Here is an 18,680-nt window from a genome sequence, read left to right as displayed (position 1 = left end):
CAGCTTTGATTTAGGTTTTTTGGGGACTTTCTAAATATACAATCTTATCATCTGCGAATCGTGAGAGTTTTAATTCTTCCTTTCCAATTTGGATGCCTTTTATTTCTTTTTCTTGTCTGATTGCTCTAGCTAGAACCTCTAGCACTATATTGAACAACAGTGGTGACAGTGGGTATCCTTGTCTTGTCCCTGATCTCAACAGGAAAGGTTTTAGTCTTTCACCATTGAGTACAGTGTTAGCTGTGGATTTTTCATATATGGCCTTTATTATGTTGAGAAAGTTCCCTTCAATTCCTATTTTCTGTAGTACTTTTATCAGGAAAGGATGCTGTATTTTGTCAAATGCCTTTTCTGCATCAACTGATAAGATCATGTGATTTTTCTTCTTTGATTTATTAATGTGGTATACTGTGCTGATGGATTTTCTTGTTTTCAACCAGCCTTGCATGCCTGATCTAAAACACACTTGATCACGATGGATAATTCTTTTAATGTGTGGTTGGATTCGATTAGCAAGTATTTTATTGAGGATTTTTGCATCTGTATTAGTTAGAGAAATTGGTCTGCAATTTTCTTTTTTTGTAATGTCTTTATCTGGCTTTGGTATCAGGGTGATATTGGCTTCATAGAATGAATTTGGTAGTGTTCCTTCTTGTTCAGTTTTTTGGAATAACAAGTAAGTTTTGATACTAAATCTTTGACTGCTTGGTAAAACTAACCTGTGAAACTGTCTGGTCCTAGGCTTTTCATTTTGGGGAGCTCTTTAATGACTGTTTCAATCTCTTTACTTGTGATTGGTTTGTTGAGGTCTTCTAATTCTTCTAGCATCAGTGTTTCCTAGGAATTTTTCCATTTAATCTACATCGTCTAGTTTTTTTAGCATTAAGTTGCTCATAGTATCCTCATCTCTTATTTCTGTGGGGTCAGTAGTAAGATTCCCCTTTTCATTTTTTATTTCATTTATTTGCATCTTCTCTCTTTTTTTCTTAGTCAGTTTAGCTAAGGGTTTGTCATTTTTGTTAATCTTCTCTAAGAACCAACTTTTGGATTTGTTAATTTTCTCTTTTTTTTTCCTCAATTTCATTTATTTCTGTTCTGATCTTTGTTATTTCATTCCTTCTACTTGCTTTGGGATTAGCTTGCTCTTCTTTTTCTAGTTCCTCTGGCTATGTAGTTAGGTTATTGATTTTAGCTCTTCTTTAACATAAGCATTAAGGGCTATAAATTTTCCTCTCAACACTGCCTTTACAGCATCCCATAACTTCTGATATGTTGTATTTTCATTGTCATTTGTCTCGAGATATTTATTGATTTCTGTTGAAATTTCTTCAACTCACTGATTATTTAAAAGTGTGTTGTTTAGTCTCCATAGATATGTGAATTTTCTCTTTATTTGCTGCTTGTTGATTTCCAACTTTATTCCATTATAATCAGAGAAAGTGCATTATGTAATTTTGCTTTTGTTGAATTTATTGAGATCTGCTTTATGACCCAACATATGGTCTATCCTGGAGAAAGATCCATGAGCACTTGAAAAGAATGTATATCCTGCTGTTTTGGGGTGCAGTGTTCCATATATGCTTATTAGGTTTAGTCCATTTATCATATTGTACAAGCTCTCTGTTTCTTTATTGATCTTCTGCCCAGATGTTCTTTCCAGTGCTGAGAGCGGTGTATTGAAGTCTCCAACTATTATTGTAGAGATGTCTATTTCTCCCTTCCCTTTTGCCAGTGTTTGCCTCATGTATCTTGGGCATCCTGGTTAGGTGCATATATATTCATGATTGTTATTTCTTCCTGGTGAATCATCCCTTTTATTAATATGTAATGTCCTTTCCTGTCTCTAATAACAGTTTTGCTTTTAAAGTCAGTATCATCTGAGATAAGTATAGCTACCCCAGCTTTTTTTTTTTTTTTTTTTTTTTGGTTATTACTTTCATGGAATATCTTTTTCCAGCCTTTCACTTTCACTTGAGTATAAGTGAGTCTCTTGCAGACAACGTATAGATGGCTTATATTTTCTTATCCATTGTGCCAGTCTGTGTCTCTTGATTGAGGTGTTTAATCCATTAATATTCAATGTTATTACTATAAAGGCTGTTCTTATTTCATCCATTTTGATCTTTGCATTTTATCTGTCATTTTATTCTTGACACTTTTAGTACTGTTACTGAACAGTTTTCATTTCTACACTCTCTTCCAGGCCTCTCTTTCCTGTCTTTTCTTTTCAGGCTGTAACACTCCCTTTAGTATTTACTTCAAAGCTGGTCTTTTTGTTTAAAAATCTCAATTTCTGTTTATCTGTGAATATTCTGATCTCACCCTCATTTTAAAAAGATAATTTTGCTGGCTGTAAAATTCTTGGCTGGTAGTTTTTCTCCTCTAGAGTCTTAAATGTATCATACCACTGCCTTCTTGCCTCCATGGTTTCTGATGAGAAATTGGCACTTAATCTTATTGGGTATCTCTTATATATTATGCATTGCTTTTCTCTTGCTGCTCTCACAATTCTCTTTTTGTCTTTGGTATTTGATGTTCTGATTAGTATGTGTCTCAGAGTTTGTTTATTTGGATTTATTTGGATTGGAGTGCATTGTGCTTCTTGGACACGAATATCTATGTCATTCAATAGGGTTTGGAAATTTTCCACCTTTTTTTTTTTCAAATATTCCTTCTGCCCCTTTTCCTTTCTCTTCTCCTTCTGGGACACGTGTTTGCATGTCTCTTGCTGTCATTTAATTCCCTGAGACCCTGTTCAATTTTTCCCATTCTTCATCTGTTTTTTTTTTTTTTTTTTTTTGTTCCGTTTCGGAGGCAATGTCTTTGAGCTCACCAATCCATTCTTCTACTTCCTCAAATCTGCTGTTGTTTGCCTCCAGTGTATTTTTTATTTCATTTACTGCACCTTTCATTCCCATAAGGTCTGCTGCTTTTCTGTGTATGCTTTCAAATTCTTTGTGCTCATCCAGTGTCTTCTTAATATCCTTAATCCTTTAGCAGTCTCACTGAATTTATTAAAGAGGTTTGTTTATCTTTGATTAGTTGTCTTAACTCCTTTATGTCATCTACAGGCTGATCTTGTTCCTTTAATTGGGCCATATCCTCCTGTTTCTTGATATGGATTGTAATTTGTTGGCGTTTCTGCATCTGGCTTGCTGAAAATTTTTCTCCCACCTTAGTAGTTGACTGCTAGTTTAACTGATGATAGCGTTTTTTAAATATGTTTTTACTGAAGTATATCATTCATATATGAATATAATTAAACAAAAAGTGTATAGTAAAAGTTGTGAACTTACAAAAAAAATGTTTAACATCATGCAAGGGTCCCATATATCACCCCTCCACCAACACCTTGCGTTGTCGTGATACATTTGTTACAAATTATGCTGGAGCACTGTCAAAATATTATTACTAACTATAGTCCAGATTTTACATTTGATGTATTTATCCCCAATCCACCCTACTTTTTAACATATATTTTTATTACAGAGGTTGTAAACTTTCAAAACAATCATCCACATGTGTAGAAATCCCATATAACACCTCTTCACCAATACACATAACTGGTGTAATATTTGTTACAGATGATGAGATAATATCATTGGACTATTACCACCAGCTATGGTCCAAAGCATATATTTGGCACACTTTCTCCATTCCCCCCTGTATTTGCCAGCCGAAGAGGTGCTGATGCAAAATAACAGGAATTTGTTGGTTTTTATAAAGGGTCTTTATTTGGGGTAGGAGCTTACAGATGCCAGGCCATAAAGCATAAGTTACTTTCCTCATCAAAGCCTGTTTTCATCTTTGGAGCAAGTTGGCTGTGAGAGTTCAGGCTTCTTGGGTTCCTCTCTTCCAGGGTCTTGCTTCTCTCTGGGTTCAGGGTTTCCTCTCTTCTCAGGGCTTGCTTCTTTCTGGACTTAGGTTCCTCTCTTCCTGGGGCTTGCTTCCCTTTCCTCTTTGAGCTTCCTTCCCGGGGCTGTAGCTTAAGGCTTCAGAATCAAAGACCAACATCAAAACTCCAACATCAAAAACCATCCACTCTGACCTTTGCCATGTCTTTTATCTGTGAGTCCCCACCCACCAGGGGGTTGGAACTCAATGCTCTAATGACGTGACCCAAACAAAGCCCTAATCATAACCTAATCATTCCCAGGTACATACCAGATTACAAAAATAATCCAGTATCTTTTTTCGGATTCATAACTGTATCAAACTGCTACATCTCCATTATAAACACAGTATATCTTTGGCATTGATGCAAGAAGATTACAGGATTGCTGTTAACCACAGTCCGTAGGTCACACCAATTTTATTTTTCCCATACTTCTCCACATTCCCACCATCCTCCAATAGTGATGTCCATCATTCTAGCTCACTGAAGTACACTTTTGCATCTGTACCATCAACTACAAATCTCATCCATCTCTGGATTCCCTGTGTTATTCATTTCCTAGATTATTCTGTAACTTTCTTTCAATTTGACGTCTATTTCCCCACACTACCCTTTTCAGCCACAATCCAATTTATAAGTCAGCTCTGCTCACTATAATGTGTCACCATCAACTCTATTCATTTCCACACTTCTACAATCAAGTTAATTAAAACATCTACATACATTAAACATCAGTAGTTCTTCTCAACCCCTCTTATCTCCTAATAACCTATACTCTAGATTTTAACTCCATGCACTTATTCTTTAAATTTAGTTTATATTAATGAGACCATGCAATATTTGTCCTTTTGTGTCTAGCTTCCTTCACTAGCATAACGTCTTCAAGATTCATCCATGTTATCATGTGTGTTCCAGTTTCTTTTCTTCTTATTGAAGCATACTATTTCATCATATGTATATACCACATATTGTTTATCCATTCATTGATTCATGGATACTTGGCTTTTTTGCATCTTTTGCAATTGTGAATAACATTGCTATGAACATTGATGTTCAGTGTTGTGTCTGTTCGTGTCATAGTTTTTAGTTTTTGTGGATGTTTTCCTAGAAGAGGAATTGCTGGATCGTGTGGCAGTTCTATATGTAGCTTTCTGAGGAACCACCAAACTATCTTCCACAGAGAGTGTGCCATTTTACAGTCCCACCAACAGTGAAAAATTATTCCTATTTTCCCACATCCTCTCCAATACTTATTGTTTTTTATTTCATCCCCCCACCCACCCATAACCCACTGCCTGTGTCCATTCAATGTGTGCCCTCTGTCACACGTTGTGTACTCTCTGTCTGCTCATCTTCTCTTTAGGAGGCACTGGGAACCAAACCCAGAACCTTCCACATGGGAGAGAGGCACCCAATCACTCCCTGCTTTGCTGTCTTCTCTCTCATTGTGTTTCCTCTTTGCACCTCCTTGTTGAGTCATCTTGTTGTATCAACTCACTCTGCCTGCTCGCTGTCTTGCTTGTCCTCTCCAGGAGACAGCAGGGTCTGAACCTGGGACCTCCCATGTGGTAGGTGGGACCTCAGTCACCTGAGCCACATCCACTTCCCATATTTTCTGTTTTTTAAATAATTATCATTCTATGCAGTGTTAGTTGATATCTCGTCATTTTGATTTGCATGTCCCTAGTAGCTAGTGATATGGAACATTTTTTCATGTACTTTTTGACCATTTGTATTTCTTCTTTGGAGAAATGCTTATTTAAGTCTTTTTCCCATTTTTGAATTGGATTGCTTGCTCTTTTATGGTTGAACTGTATGATCTATTTATATATAATGGAAATCAACCCTTCTCAGATATGTGGTTTCCAAATATTTTCTCCCGACTGAGTGAGCTGCCTTTTCACCTTCTTGATGAAGTCCTTTGAATCACAGAAGTGTTTTAAGTTTGAGGAGGTTCCATTTATCCATGTTTCTTTTGTTGCTCATAGTTTCGGTGTAAGATTTAAGAACCCACCACCTCCCAACAGGTCTTGAAAATGTTTCCCTACATTTTCTTCTAGGAGCTTTATGGTTCGTGCTTTTATATTTAGATCTTGGATAGATTTTAAGTTAATTTTTCTATACAGTGTTTGTTAGAGGTCCTCTTTCTTTCTTTTGGCTATGGATATCCAGTTCTCCTAGCACCACTTGTTGAATAAACTTTTCTGCCCCAGCTGGGTGGGTTTGACCAGCTTGTCAAAAGTCACTGTACCATAGGTCTGAGGGTCTGTTTCTGAACCAACAGTCAAGTTCTTTTGGTCTGTGTGTCTTATCTTTATGGCAGTGCCATAACGTTTTTACCATTGTAGCTAGGCAATATGATTTAAAGTCCGTAAGTATGAGTCCTCCAACTTTGCTTTTCATTTTTAAGGTATTTTTGGGTATTTGGGACCTCTTATTCTTCCAAATAAATTTGGTAATTGTGTTTTCCATTTGTTCAAAAAAAAATGTCGGTGGAATTTTTATTGGGATTGCATTGAATCTGTATATCAATTTGGGTAGAATTGATTTCTTAATGATATTTAGTCTTCCAATCCATGAACATGGAATGTTCTTTAAATTATTTAGGTTGTTTTTTTTTTTATTTCTTTTAGCAATGCATTGTCGTTTTCTGAATACAAGTACTTTACATCCTTTATTAAGTTTATTCCTAAATATTTTATTCTTTTAGTTGCTATTATAAATGGAATATTTTTCCTGGCTTCCTCCTCAGGCTGTTTATTACAGTTTCATAGAATCAGCATTGATTTTGCCTTTTGATCTTGTATCCTGACACTCGACTGAAATTATTAGTTCCAGCAACTTTGTCGTAGATTTATAGGAACTTTCTAGATACAGGATCATATTGTCTGTGAATAGTGAAAGTTTCACTTCTTCCTTTCTTATTTGGGTGTTTTTATTTCTCTTTCTTGCCAGATTTCTCTAAATTACAGCACTATATTGAATAGTAGTGTTGACAGTGGGCATCCTGGTCTTCTCCCTGATGTTATCAGGAAAGCATTCAGTTTTTCACTATTTTGTACAATGTTAGCTGTGGGTATTTCATATAGGGCCTTTATCGTGTTGAGGAAGTTTCCTTCACTTCCTATATTCTTTTTTTTTTTTTTAAGATTTATTTCTTTATTTCTCTCCCCTTCTCCCCCCCACCCCGGTTGTCTGGCCTCTGTGTCTATTTGCTGCGTCTTCTTTGTCTGCTTCTGTTGTTAGCAGCACGGGAATCTGTGTTTCTTTTTGTTGTGTCATCTTGTTGTGTCAGCTCTCCGTGTGGGCGGCACCATTCTTAGGCAGGCTGCACTTTCTTTCGCCCTGGGCAGCTCTCCTTACGGGGCACACTCCTCGCGCATGGGGCTCCCCTATGCGGGGACACCCCTGCGTGGTATGGCACTCCTTGCGCCCATCAGCACCGAGCATGGGCTAGCTCCAAATGGGTCAAGGAGGCCCGGGGTTTGAACCGCAGACCTCCCATGTGGTAGACGGACGCCCTAACCACTGGGCTAAGTCCACCACCTCACTTCCTATATTCTGTAGCATTTTTGTCAAGAATGGATGTCATATTTTGTCAAATGCCTTTTCTGGGTCAATCGGTAAGATCATGTGACTTTTCTTCTTTTATTTATTAATGTTTATTCTGCTGGTTGATTTTCTTATGTTGAACTACCCACGCATACCTGGTATAAAATCCACTTGATCAGAATGCATAATTCTTTAATGTGTTGTTGGATTCGATTAGCAAGAGTTCTATTGAGGAATTTTGCATCCGTATTCATTAAAGGATCTGTTATTTTTAATTTTCGTAATATCTTTTTCTGACTTTTGGGTGATATTAGCTTCATAGAATGAGTTTGGTAGTGTTCCTAGTGTTTTTGGAAGAGCTTGAGTAAGGTTGGTATTAAATCTTCTTTAAATGCTTGGTAGAACTCACCTGTGTAACAGTCTGTTCCTAGGCTTTTCATTTTGGGGAGTTGTATGATGACTGTTTCAATCTCTTTACTTTTGACTGGTTTATTGAGGTCTTCTTTTTCCTTCTAGGGTTAGTGTAGTTTGTTTGTACATTCCTAGGAATTTTCCATTTCATCTACGTACTCTAGTTTTTTGGCATACAGTTGTTCATAGTATCCTTTTATGATTGCCTTTATTTCTATGGAGTCAGTAGTAATGTTCCAATTTTCATTTTTTATTTCATTTATTTGCATCTTCTCTCTTCTTTGTCACTCTAGCTAAAGGTCTGTCAATTTTCTTAATCTTGAAGAACCAACTTTTGGTTTTGGTAATTCTCTCTATTGTTTGTTGTTGTTGTTGTTCTCAATTTCATTAATTTCTGCTTTGATCTTTGTTATTTCATTCCTTCTCTTTGCTTTGGGATTAGTTTGCTGTTCTTTTTCTGGTTCCTCCACCTGTGTTGTTAGGTCATTGATTTTAGCTTTTTTTTTTTCCTAATGTAAGCAGCATTGAGGGCTATAAATTTCCTTCTCTGCCCTGCATTGCTGCATCCATAGGTTCAGATATGTTGTGCACTTGAAAAGAATGTATATCCTGCTGTTTGGGGGGATGTCTGCTACTAGTTTTAGTCTGTTTATCTCATTATTTAACTGCCTTTATTGATCCACTGCCGAGATGTTCTATCCATTGCTGAAATGGTGTCTTGAAGTCTCCAACTATTATTGTAGAGATGTCTGTTTCTCCCTTCAGTTTTGTCAGTGTTTGCCTCCATGTATCATGGGGTATCCTGGTTAGGTGCATATACATATACATTTATGATTGTTATTTCTTTCTGGTCAATTGCATGTTTTATTAATATGTAATGTCCTTCCTTGTCTCTAATAACAGTTTTGCTTTAATATCTGTTTCATCTGATATAAGTATAGCTGCCCCAGGTTTGTGTGTGTGTGTGTTTGTTGTTGTTGTTGTTGTTGTTGTATTCCTGCATGCATGGAATATCTTTTTCCAACCTTTCACTTTTCAGTCTGTTGGTATCCTCGGGTCTAAGGTGAGTCTCTTTCAGACAGCATATAGATGGCTCATATTTTCTTATCCATTCCACCCGTCTGTGATTTGATTGGGGAGTTTAATCCATTAACTTTTTTTTTTCTCATCTTCTGTTCTGAAATGCCACCATGATGTCCCTTGGTGTCTTTTTCATCCATTGGTGCTTTATGGACTTCTTTATTCTGTAAATTTAAATTCCTCAGATTTCTGTAACCTTCCTTATTTCACTGCTGATTTCTATACATCCATTTTCTTGCATTTCTCTTTCTCTAACTCCCAAAACTCTGATAGTAAACCTCTTGGACTGGTTTTCTAATGTCCTTTTTACTCTATTTTTTCCTGTTTTTGTTGTTGTTGTTTGTTTTGTTTTGTTTTTTAATTGGTCTACTCTTGGGAATTTTTCTCCACTTTCAGACCTTCTGATGATGTTTTCATTTCTTTTGGCATATATTTTATTTCCAAGGGCACATTTTTATTCTCTGATGGGGGGTGGGTGTGTTACAACTTATTCTTCCTTCATGGCATGCAATATCACCTCTGATTTCTGTAACAATTGTGTTTTTTTGACATTTTCTCCTTGCAGCATACTTTGTTCTTTTATATTGCATTTAAAAAATTTTTTTAATTTCCTTTATTATTATTTTTTTAATGTATTCCCTCCTTTCCCCAGATGGTTCTCTCATGTCTCTGCTCATTGTTTGCACACCTTCTCCAGGAGGCACCGGGAACTGAACCCGGGACCTTCTACATGGGAAGCAAGTGCCCAGTAATAGCCTAGCCACATCTGCTCCCCTCTACATTGCTTTAGTTTTTGTTTTGCCTGTGTTTCATTTTAGAGGCTTTCTCAGATACCTGAAAATCTTGTATTGTATTCCTAGTTTTAAGAGTGGGGAAAGACCAAAAATTGATTGGGAACTACAAGCCTGTGAATGGGGCTTTTCCATAGTGGTCTTCACTATCTGGTCATCCTGCTAAGTGCTTTTGAAGGGAAATCCCCATGTCTTTTCCAGTGGGCTGTGTGGATTCCCAGGGAAAGTTTTTCTAATCATATATTTCTTCAGGGAGGGGAGAGAGGGAAGAGCTGAGGTAGAAAAGAAAGCTTGGAGTTGTGTCCCAGTGTTTAGTTTGTATATTTTAACTTATTTTCAACAGTTTTACCTGGATGTTTTAGTATTTTACTTCTATAAATTTAAATAACATGCTTATAGAACCCCCCCCCTTTTTTTAAGATTTATTTTTCATTTATTTCTCTCTCCTTCCCCCTGCCCCCAGTTGTCTGCTCTCTGTGTCCATTGCTGTGTGTTCTTCTGTGACTGCTTCTAACCTTTATCAGCAGCACCAGGAATCTGTATTTCTTTTTGATGCATCATCTTGTTGTGTCAGCTCTCCATGTGTGTGGTGCCATTCTTGGGCAGGCTGTACTTTCTTTCACGCTGGGCGGTTCTCCTTATAGGGCGCACTCTTGCACTTGGAGCTCCCCTATGCGGGGGACACCCCGGCATGGCACAGCACTCCTTGCACACATCAGCACTGCGCATGGGCCAGCTCCACACGGGTCAGGGAGGCCCGGGGTTGAACCGTGGACCTCCCATGTGGTACGCGGAGGCCCTATCCATTGGGCCAATTCTGCTTCCCTAGAGCCCCTTTTTATTTTTAACTTCTTTTGACTTTCCACTGTGCAGCCTAACCTTTACCCATTATTTCCTCTAATCTGGAAACTCTTTTACCTATCCAGGAATAAACATCTCCTTTTTATGGGAATAAGGGAAGGGAAGTCACCTTGCTGTTGTGGATATTTATATGCAAAAAAATAAAAAAATAAAAGAGAGAGAGAAACTGCCAATACAAAGCACTGACAATTCTGCAGAGCATCTGGTCCAATTCTGGTTAAACATACATTTACCTTGTGATCTAACAATCCCATTTTTAGGTACCCATGAGAAATAAAACTTAAATTTACATAAAAACCTATACATAAATGTTTGTAATACCTCTATTCCTAATTTAAAACTAGAAGCAACCTAAATGACCTTCACTGGTTAAATGGTCCAATAAACTGAGGTAAACCCAAATAATGTAGTAGTATGTAGCATTAAACAGAGAGCCTCCATGTTGCTCAAATGTGGCCACTCTTTAAGCCAAACTCAGCGTGTAAATGCATTACCTTCCCCCCAACGTGGGCCATGACTCCCAGGGATGAGCCTCCCTTGTGCTAAGGGATTCCAACCAATCACCAGCTGGTGGTGCAACTAGAAAAAGATCTTGAATAAAAGGGGGAAATGGTAAAGACAAATGAGTTTATATGGCTAAGAGACTTTAAAATGAGTCAGGAAGTCATCAGAGGGGTCACACTTAGCACGTCTCAGCAGGATCCCAGAGACAGCCAAAGTAGATACAACCTCAGGTACTGGTGCTTCTGAGAAACACAGAGACACATAGGTTCTACGGTCATGGCAGATGGCTCTGGAGTTCAGAGCCTTGTCAGTAGGCCCTACTTTGGAATTTATGCTCCCGAGTGTGATAGAGTTGGACTCAGATGTGACTTTCCACACATGCCTCTTCTGTCACTTTTACTGAGCCTATAGTTGGGGTTGGGGTTGGTGTATACTCAGAACACTTGAGTTTCTGGGCTGGCCATATGCCAGCTGGGCCTTGAGCCTCAGCAGAGTTGCAACTCCTACTCTCCAGTTTGTTTGACCTACCCAGGTCAGCTAACAGGGAGGTGAAGATGGCCAACTATCTTCTCAGCAGGGAACTGAGAGTGCCTACAACTGCAAGCAGAATCTCATCCATCAGCCATGTGTGATCTAAGCCCCCTCTCGATTTAGAGGTGGAGTGGACATCGCCATCCCAAGGTCCACAGGATGGAGGTATAAAATACGGATTAGAGTGGACCTACTGGTATTCTACTATAGAACTATTGTGACTCTAGCAATGAAAGAAATTTTGTCATTGATATGGAGACAGTTTCCATGGGAGTTGCCGAGGGCAGGGAGAGGGAAGAAGTGTGATATGGGGGCATTTTCCTGAATGATATTGCAGGCCAGATGCAGGACATTGTATATCCTGCCATAACCCACTGAATGGACTGAGGGAGAGTGTGAACTGCAATGTAAACTATAATCCATGCAGCGTAGCAGTGCTGGAAAATGTATTCACTAAATGCAATGAATGTGCCACAATGATGAAGGAGGTTATTGATGTGGGAGGGGTGGGGAGTGGGGTATATGGGAACCTCTTATATTTTTTAATGTAACATTTTGTGTGATCTATATATCTTTAAAAAAAGATGAATAAAAATTTTTTTAAAGGAATAAACTATTGATTCATACCACAACATGGATAAATCTCAAACTTTATTATGCTAAGTGAAAGAAACTGCTCCTCCAATTTTTAACAAAGATTTATTTATTTATTTCTCCCCACCCCCTTGTTATTCACTTGCTATGTCCGTTTGTCTTCTTTGCTTCTTTAGGCGGCACCAGGGCCAAACCCGGGACCTCCAAGGTGGAAGAGAGGTCCCTCATTGCTCGAGCCACCTCCACTCCCTGTTTTGTGGTGCCTCTCATTCTGTTTTTCCTCCCCACATCTCTTTTTGCTTCATTTTGATGTGTCAGCTTGTCGTGCCTGCCTGTTGTATTAGCTCACCATCTTCTTTAGGAGGCACTGGGAACCTCTGCCCTCTGCTTTGTTGTGTCTCTCATCATGTTTTGTCTTCTTAGGTCTCTTGTTGTATCAGCCTGCCTCATCTGCCCATCATGCCAGCTTGCTGTCTTCTCTAAGAGGCACCGGGATCCAAACCAGTAACCTCCCATATGGTAGCCTGAGCCACATCTGCTTTCCTTCTCTCCCAATTTTTTATTTTGTAATTCCTTTTATATGATATTCTGGAAAAGGAAAAGGAAAATGATAAAGGACTCAGTGGTTGTCAGAGGTTAGGGGTAGGTGAGGTTGTGACTACAAAGAAGCAGCACAAAGGCATTTTTTGAGGTGATGGAACTGTTCTGTTTTGAGATTGTGATGGTGGTTAAATGAGTCTTGAAATATGTTAAAACTGACAGACATGTACAACAAAAAAATCAAATTTTCTATGTTAATTTTACAAAATGAAATGAACTAAATCATTGCTTAAAATTTTATTAGTGTTTAATTTCATTCAACATCAAATTTTGAGCAACTAGTGTGAACACCATATTGTAGGTAATTTGCAGAAAGCAAAAGACGGTAGTTTTGAGATTGCAGTAGAGAAGAAATATTAAGTCATATTATTCAAAACTCAAAGGTATTTCTATGCTTGACATCATAATTATATTCTAGTTGTCTTTGAAGGAAGATTTTGGCATAGCTATCACTCCATCATTTAATTCTTAATGTTTTTCTCCTCCCTATAGGCTTTCTTGACTCCCTTATCTTGTCATATCTTTTTTCTCTTCTTTTACATTCATATTCAGTAACCTTACCAATTCATTAATTGTTTTATAGCCCTTATTTATAACTGTATTTGTAAGTTTATTTCCCATGCTCTTTATTTCTTGTTTATTCATCACCAGGCTTAGTAGAGTTCTATGTTTAGTTAGTATTTCTCTTGAGTATTTTCCCTTTTTTTTTTAATTTATTTCTCTCCCCTTCTCCCCCTGCCGCCCCAGTTGCCTGCTCTTTGTGTCCATTCACTATGTGTTCTTCTGTGACCACTTCTATCCTTATCAGCAGCACGGGGAATCTGTGTTTCTTTTTTTGTTTTTTCGTCATCTTGTTGTGTCAGCTCTCCGTGTGTGCAGCGCCATTCTTGAGCAGGCTGTACTTTCTTTCGCGCCAGGCAGCGAACAAAGTTGGAGGCTAGAAAAGGAAGAGGCAATGAGGAGTCTGGAATTAAGAATGAGGAAGTTTTGTATTGCAAACTAAATTAGTGAAATGTTAGAATTTAATGTTGAGGAAAGGATGTTGCTCAAGATGTTGAGCACCTGGTTCCCACATGGGAGTTCCTGAGTTCTATCCCAGTAACCTCCTAAAAACAGAAAAAGCAGATAACAGGCACACAAGTGAAAAAAAACCAACTCAGGGTTGCTGATGTGGCTTAGTGACTGAGCACTGGCTTCCCACATACGAGGTCCTGGATTCAATTCCCAGCCCTGGTACTCCCTCCTCCCCCCAAAAAAATTAGTCAACAGGAAGCTATAGATTCATGAATGGGAGAGCAACATGATGAGATCTATTTCTTGGGCAGCCATATGGAGTATTGATTAGATTATTGAGAACCTAGTAAAATGACCAGCATTTATTGTGGTAGTGTAGAATTTCATACCACTGTAGTATTGATTTAGTTTGAAGGATAAAGTAAATAAAAAGAAATAGTCAATCCCAAGAAATAATACAAGAACCAAGGTACTACCTGGGGGCAAAGTATACAAAGTTTATTCTGGAATTTAATCATTTGAGACCAGCAGGACAATGGGCAAAGACAGTATGTTAAATTTTCAAAGAATTGAGAACATTTGACAAAAAAAATTTATCTTATTATTTATTGCCTTTATGTCTGTAGTTTTTCTCAGTTTAAGTAAACAGATGAAAGTTTAAGTAAAGAAAGAGATGAAGACAATACTTTATTTCAAAAGTATAGTCTCATTATTACCTGACCATCTAAGGAGAGGGTAGATTTGTTTAATTCAAAGAAATCACTTCAGTTTCCTCATACATATTTTTGGTATATGAAGAGATTCAACAGGTGTTAATATAATGTTTCTAGAAAATTAATTCTGGGTGTGCATACCATATTTATTAAGGTTTAATTGTTATAATGAGAGTAATGCTGGCATATTTCAGAATTTGGCATTTTGTATTTTTAACATTTTAATATTTTTATTAAGCTCAATATTATTTACTTGTCATTGTACTAACCTGTTTAAATTTAATTCCTGAACAGTTAAGTCTAATGTGATTTTTGTATTTTTATTCTTTCACTGAGCAAGTTGGATGGATATAGGACAAATGCTAGTTTGTTCTTTGAATGTAAAACTCTCTTCTCCCTGAGACTTTTGGGATTACCTCAATAAGCCAGTGAAAAGATTGAAGTCAAATGAACCTAGATTTAAATTCTATTTTGCTTCTTACTAGCCAGGGGAACTTGTTCAGATTACTTAAATTCTTTGGGCTTCAGTATATCCATCTAATATCTGTATGCTTATATTTCGCAAGGTTGTTTATTAACAAAATTTTTTTTATTAAATTGTCTTTTTTTTTTTTAAAGATACATCAAAAAATTTGTTACATTAAAAAATATAAGAAGTTTGTTAGGCTATTAAAAATAATGATGTGGGGAATAGGTGTAGCTCAGTGGTTGAATGCTTGCTTCCCATGTATGAGGGCCCAGGTTCATTAACTGGTACTTCTTTTAAAAATATAATAATAATACCTGCATTAAAATAGTAATTATACATTTTGTGTCCAGCTGAATGGTTACCACAGGCCAGATGATAGTTATTGTTATTAGAATCATCATCTTTTTGTTCTTGTCTTTATTCCCTAGATGTGCTTGACAAAGGTCAGACATAAAAAGGTTTGGAATATTGAGTTATTGTGCACGACAGATAAATGTGAGGGGAGACTTTAATATCGTAATGTAGTATTTACTAATTTAGTACACATAATGTTGTGTAACTAATTTTTTTCTATTGCTACATTTATCTTCTTTTTTAAGATTTTATTTTTTATTTATTTCTCATTTATCTTTTATAGAACAGAAGGTTTGTAAAATAATCAGTAAGGAAAGCTCTTTTCTCCCAGCTGATAGAACTCTGTACTCCAAATCTAAGTGTATCTTTTGGTTATTTCTTAAAATGAGTGAACGTCATTATGTTTTTGGATAAATGTTGGTGGCAGGTTAGATAAATTGACGAGGGCCATTTTTTACTTTTAAAATTGGGTTAATCTTTTATATTTCTTTCTCCTTGACTTGAATGTTTGCTCTGTTAGGAAATGAACTGTACTTACTTTTTCTTTGTGTCTTCACAATACCTGGTATAATGCATTTTATCTCTGTTTTCAATGTTAATAACTTTCTGCTTTGTCTTCCTGTCTTAGACTTTTCTACTAGTTACTAAGTATCTTGAGGTCAGGATTTACTTCTGATCCATTTTTATCACTTTGTGAATTTAAAATGGTTGATGCTCAAAAACTGAGTTGAATGAATCATCCCAGAGTTTGTAGATCAGAATTCATAATAATAGAGTAACTATTGGCATTGTTTCTCCCCCAAAAAGTATAACTGGAAGGGTTGCTAGAAGTAATGTAATCCAGCTCATTTTATGAATAAAGTGAATTGTTTCAAAAATTTTAAGACTTGCATTTGAATACATATATGCTAGAAGTAGAGTTAGAATTCATCCAGCTCTCTTTCTCCCAATGCCTTTTCTTCTTCGTTCTTCTGTTTTCTTCTCTTAGCAGAAAAAAATAAAAATAGCTAACAACCAGATTAAAGAAAAAAATATTAATTTCCTTTTGTTTCTTTGTCTGTTGTTTAATTCTACATTGTCTAGTCATTGTTTTTAGGTTGAACATAGCATTTCATCATTGATTACTACAGCTTGGGTCAAATAAAATTTTCTCAGAATTTCTGAAAAATAAAATTTAAAATAAAAAAAACAGATATTTGTTTATTTCCTGGGGATTGCAGAGCCAATCTACACTTACATAATAGACTGTTATATGAAATAATTTGGCATATATTAATTTATTTTGATTTTATGATAGTCTTAAGAGTTATGTAGGGCATTAATTATAATTCCTGGCATTTTACAATGAAAAACTGAGGCTCAGAGAAGCTTTATCACAGTCCATGATCACCTAGTAAATAAATTGTGAAGCAGAATCTTAAGCCAAAAGTCCCATTAGATATGCACATTTTTAAAAAATTGCTCACGGTTGGGGTATAATTAAAATCATTATTCAGCTACACTTTATATTATTTCATTTTGTCCCTTATTTATAACTAATTAGATAGTGTTCAGTCAACAGATATTTGAGTGCTGATAAATGGGTAGTTAGCACTGCACTGGGTGCTTTAATCTAGTTTGACCTAGGTAGCAACCGTAAGCTTAAATAAAATATGATAATATTAAGTGCCAGAGATATATTTTAATAAAACTTAAGGATTGAAATTAGTTGTCATTAAGAGAATATATTGGAAAGCATTTGATGTTGAGTAATTAGCAAAACTAAGTTATCGTCAGCTTAAATCAGTTTTACTTTTTAGAACTATCTGTCCTGTTAAAAATAGGAAATAAGAGTTTTAGAACTGTTTCTAAGCTCCTTAATCAAATCTTGATCTTCATTTCTAGCATTTTAGTTACCTTAGATATGTCTAAAATTAGAATTAAAAAGAAGCAAATGGGAATCAGACTTGGCCCAGTGGATAGGGCGTCTGTCTACCACCTGGGAGATCTGGGGTTCAAACCCTGGGCCTCTTTGACCCATGTGGAGCTGGCCCATGTGCAGTGCTGATGCATGCAAGGAGTGCCCTGCCACGCAGGGGTGTCCCCCGCATAGGGGAGCCCCACACGCAAGGAGTGCGCCCTATAAGGAGAACCGCCCAGCGCGAAAGAAGGTGCAGCCTACCCAAGAATGGCACTGCACACACGGAAAGCTGACACAACAAGATGACGCAACAAAAAGAGGCACAGATTCCCGTGCTGCTGACAACAACAGAAGCAGACAAAGAAGAACACATAGCAAAATGTACACAGAGAACAGACAACTGGGGGTGGGGGGAAGGGGAGAGAAATAAATAAAAATAAATCTTTAATAAAATAAAAATCAAATGATAATAAAAATAAATTAAAATTTAAAAATTACCCAAATTCTAAATAGGTAGATCTAAGTAGGTAGATCTAATATCTTGGTAGATATCATTTTACACTTCTTGCTCTGAAAACTTGTGCATGTAATTCTATAAATTGAGCTAATTCCTTTCTGTAATTTTTTTACATTTACTAATATTATAAAAGTCCTTAATATAAGGAAATTTAGATCTACATGATCATCTAAACTGGCTGTCTGGTAAGGGTTTTTTTTTTTTCCCCCATAATAACCATTCTCCAAATGTTCAATATTTGTTTCAAGAGTTTTACTATTGTAGAATAAAACTTAAAACTGTTCTCTTGCAATGTAAAAAATGTCTGAGCTTATCACAGTATTTGTTCACATTAAAATAAATTTGACACTACTTTTTAAGTACTCTGTTGACACTTCTTTGAACTTCCAATAACCATAATTTTCTTACTTGCTTTACCAACTCTAGCTTATTTGGAACATTTAGCACCAGAGTAGTTATTTATCAAGTAGAAAATGTGTAGGTAACTGTAGTTTTGAAAATAGTGACTTTTTATTTTATTTTATTTTTAAAGAAGCTTTAGATTCTTTAAACGATGCATCGGAAATATAAGGGGATTCCCATTTACCTTATCCCCTCCACCTTCTGCACTTCTTCCCAGTAACATCTTTAATTAGTGTAGGACATTTGTTAGAATTGATGAACACATATTGAAGCATTGCTACTTACCATGGACTATAGTTTAAATTATATTTTACACTTTGTATGGCACATTTTTATAGGTTTTTTGTAAAATGTGTAATGGCCTATATCTGTCACTGCAGTGTCATTCAGAATAAAATTATAGAATCCCCAAAATGCCCCACGTTACACCTGTTCTTCCCTCTCCCTCCGCTCAGAACCTCTGGTGACCACTGCCTTTATATCAATGTTAGA

The 18,680-nt window shown here is 36.6% G+C and overlaps 1 protein-coding gene across 1 annotated transcript in view; it reads left to right on the top strand.

Annotated features, from left to right (window-relative positions):
* Positions 1-18,680, top strand: part of COG5 (component of oligomeric golgi complex 5) — a 488,722-nt gene that overhangs the window by 259,282 nt on the left and 210,760 nt on the right. The gene's annotated exons all lie outside the window — the stretch shown is intronic.

This window comes from Dasypus novemcinctus, chromosome 5 (genome assembly GCF_030445035.2).
Source record: "Dasypus novemcinctus isolate mDasNov1 chromosome 5, mDasNov1.1.hap2, whole genome shotgun sequence".
NCBI lineage: Eukaryota > Metazoa > Chordata > Mammalia > Cingulata > Dasypodidae > Dasypus > Dasypus novemcinctus.
This window is presented reverse-complemented; position numbering and strand designations above follow the sequence as displayed.